Source organism: Prionailurus viverrinus, chromosome D4 (assembly GCF_022837055.1).
Source record: "Prionailurus viverrinus isolate Anna chromosome D4, UM_Priviv_1.0, whole genome shotgun sequence".
Lineage (NCBI taxonomy): Eukaryota > Metazoa > Chordata > Mammalia > Carnivora > Felidae > Prionailurus > Prionailurus viverrinus.
The window spans coordinates 12,187,119-12,190,948 of NC_062573.1; the positions used below are offsets into that span (position 1 = coordinate 12,187,119).

Here is a 3,830-nt window from a genome sequence, read left to right on the forward strand (position 1 = left end):
AAAAAATTTTTTAATTAAAAAATAAATAAAAACATTGTATATAAAAAAACGAGTTGCCACTGTCCTCAGAAATCAGATCCGAGTGTGAGGTGCATGAACACTTCCCTTCCCTGGCCAATCAGTAAAAGACTATGCAGAAGAAAAGCAATTTTAAGGTTTAAGCAGGAAAAAAATGCTTTAAAGCACAAATTCTGGAAAGGTAGTTTTAGAAACTTTTGTGAAACACTAAGACCATAAAAAGACTTCCTAAAGCATTGATCTTCACAAACAATGGATCGAAAATAATGTTACATGTAATCAATTTCACTGTCAGTATTGTTATATTTATTTTTTTAATTGAAGATAAAGAGTTGGAAAAGGAAGGATGGCAAAAAATAAAATTCACTTAAATCCAGGTAACAAAAATGGCTGTACCTCTGAGGACCAAATATATGTATCCATATTTAGGACTGTCAGAATTTTTGTCTATTTTTTTTAAAACCAAATCTATCGACTATAACCTTCTGCTGTTTGAAAAACAATTTTAATGTATATATTTAAAAGAAGACCTCAGATATCTGATAGAAAGTCACATTTTGTGAATCAAATCCAAGGATTAAGTCTTCCTTAAATTGCACCCGGGACTTAAAAAATAAAGGGAGAGAGAGTTGGCCAAGTGCATTTGGGATTTTATAGACTATGCAATGAAACAAACCCCAAATTCTTCACGATGTAGACACTGCTCTGAAACCCATCTAAGTTCCCTGCTTGCCTCTGAACACAGGAAGGTCTGAGAAGCCCACAGGTCACCTGCTCATTTAAGCAAGGAAGGAGGTTTCTATCAATCCAAAAAAGCATGGCAGAATGGGAGGAGAAAAGGGGAAGAAAAGAGATAGAGGAGGGAGGGATGCACTGGAAAGAAGAGGAGGAGAGCAGAGATGTCGCACTTGACCACACATCACACAGGTATTTTAGGAGTACCTGATATGCCTCCAGGGTTTTAATTGTGGCTACAGCATGTTAGCCAGGGTAGCCATACAATCTGTCACTAAAGCAGGGCACTTTTGAGAGTGAAAAAGAGTGCTAACAATTAGGCTTGGATAAAGATACAAGCCAAGACCTTCTGGCGCAAAGGAAGACCTACAACCCTCTAATTATGAGACGACATGCCAGTATCTCTCGAAATGTGAAATAAGGGAGTAACATTAAGTTTAAAAACACCATCGTGTTATACCCATCACAGCAATATCGTAGTGGCTATCAGAAAGCCTTTTTTTTTTTCATTACATGATGAAATGCTTTTGACAGCTCATCTGCACTCCTGATGCAAATTCTGATGGTGGTGCCATAATGTGGATGCCTCGTATATGGTGCCAGCATCTGGGAAGGGCACTTTGCCTCAACGGGTCTCCATTTTCTATGCTATAAAATGGGACTATGCAATGGCTTCCTCTTGCGGTGGTTCTGAGGACTAAAAACAGTGTTTGTGAAGCTCTTAGGATGGTAGTGGGAGGCATGTAATAATTGAGAGCTCCTAAGTCACGTGGCAACGTTGTCATCCAATCAGTCTGTCCTTTCCATTCATCCATTCATCCATCCATCAATTCACTGAATATTTACTGAACACATAATGTGTTTCAGGGACGATGGGAGGTACTGGTGACAAAACGGTGAGTGGCATTGCCAGGGTCTCCCCATTGGACCTCACTGTGTGGGGTTTGATACAGAAATCAGTTACTCGCTTCACAGGGCTATGAAGGAAGATTAGAGCTAGAAGCACTTGTGTCAGAGGAGTCTGATTTAGGCTATGAGAGCACTTGTCCAGGGGGAAGATTAGGCAGAGATCTGAAAGGTGAGAACTTCCCTAGATGAGGAGGGTGCAGGGCGAGAATGATTTCTTGTCTACAGAACCACCCGGACAAAAGCAGGATGTCCCTGTTTCCCACCCTTCAGGAGCCTGGTCTTCCTGATATCAAATCCTCTCCCTCTCTGATCCAGCTACCTGGTAATCAACCCATACCACCCTAGTGAATAGAGGGCTGAGTCCAGAAACTATGAAATTCTAGAAATTAGCAATATGGTATTTCATAAAGGGCATATAATAAGTGGCCTTTAATGTTCTGTTTAATCTTGACAGACCTAAAATGCAAAAGGCAGGAAAACGACACAATGGCCATGACATCTGGGGGTTATTTATCTAGCAGCAAAGTCTGGGATGAAGGTAAGGGAGAGACCACAGGTGGAGAGAATAGTTTGGAAGTGGCTTGAGATGGTGGGTATGAAGAGTCAAGAATTTCAATTAGTTTTATGACGTGGGAAAGAAGGGAACTGCAATTAGAGATATCTAAAATAAAGGGGCACCTGGGTGGCTCAGTTAAGCATTTGACTTCAGCTCAGGTCATGATCTCACAGTTCATGGGTTTGAGCCCCATGTCAGTCTCTGTACTGACAGCTCAGGACCTGGAGACTGATTCAGATCCTGTGTCTACCTCTCTCTCTGCCCCTCCCTGCTTGCACTCTGTCTCTCAAAAATAAATAAACATAAAAAAAATAAAGAAAAAAAAAAGAAATATCTAAAAGGACAACTCAATAGGTCTTTGGAATCAGTTATGGAGATGAATCCAAACCTCTGGATTTGGGATCCTGAGAGTACAGCAGGAAATGATGGGGAGGAGAATTTAAAAGAGCAGGTTTGGGGAATGCCTGGTTGGCTCAGTTGGTAGAGCATGGGACTCTTGATCTCAGGGTTGTGAGTTCAAGCCCCACACTGGGTGAAGAGATAACTTAAAAATAAATCTTAAAAAAGGGGGAAGGTTTGGGAAGGAAGACAAACATGAGCTCTAGATGAGTACTATGTGCTGGTGGGATAATTGTGTGGAGAGGCATAGGAAGGTGGGCCTTTAAAACCACACCCTGCTATGGACATTTCCAGCCCAAATCGGGATTCCTCAAGTGACCAATGCATTCTTGACAGGCTTCCATTAAGAGTCAGCCCTCAGGTCGCCTGGGTGGCTCAGTTGGTTGAGCCTCCCACACCTGATTTTGGCTCAAGGTCATGATCTGAGTTCAAGGTCATGATCTCATGGTTCGTGAGTTTGAGCCCCATATCATGCTCTGTGCTGATGGCGTGGAGTCTGCTTGGGATTCTCTCTCTCCCTCTCTCTGCCCTCCCATGTGCACTGGCTTGCTCGCTCTCTCACTCTCTCTACCTCTCAACAAATGAATAAACTTAAAAGAAAGAGTCAGCCCTCAAGTTTGGGAAATGTGCTTACTGTTCTGTAGTAAAGCATCAAAGTAGTTTGGTGCTCTGATTCTAGCAAATCTCAGCTAAACCCAATCCATGCAATACGTCATCTAATCACCTCGAGCAGTAACTTTTTTTTTTTTTAACTTTATTTTGTATTGAGAGACAGAGCATGAACATGGAGGGGCAGAGAGAGGGGAAGACACAGAATCCAAAGCAGGCTTCAGGCTCTGACCTGTCAGCACAGAGCCCGACGTGGGTTGAGCAGTAACTCTTTATCCTCACTGTAAAATGCAAGTATTACTTATGTCATAGGTTTTCTTTTTTTTCCTTTGAGCCTTTAATGAGATAACACAATGGAAAATGCCTCCCCCCAACACACACACACGTAAAATGCCTGGCACGTAGAAGTTACCTAACTACAGCAGCAATTATTATTTATTATTTTATACATGATAGGTTTTTTTTTTGTTGTTACAATTTTCAAAATATTCATTTCATATACTGCATCATTTAATCTTCACTACCATAATGGTTTTAGGCCATTTCACAGGTGGGAAATATGAGACTTAGGCAATCAATGACTTCTACAGTTTCTAAATGACAT

The 3,830-nt window shown here is 41.3% G+C and overlaps 1 non-coding gene across 1 annotated transcript; it reads left to right on the top strand.

The window, feature by feature from the left end:
- Positions 1 to 2,680: 2,680 nt before the first annotated feature.
- TRNAK-CUU (transfer RNA lysine (anticodon CUU)) lies at positions 2,681 to 2,753 on the top strand. Its single transcript has one exon. It is a non-coding gene; the product is annotated as a tRNA-Lys (tRNA).
- Positions 2,754 to 3,830: the final 1,077 nt, after the last annotated feature.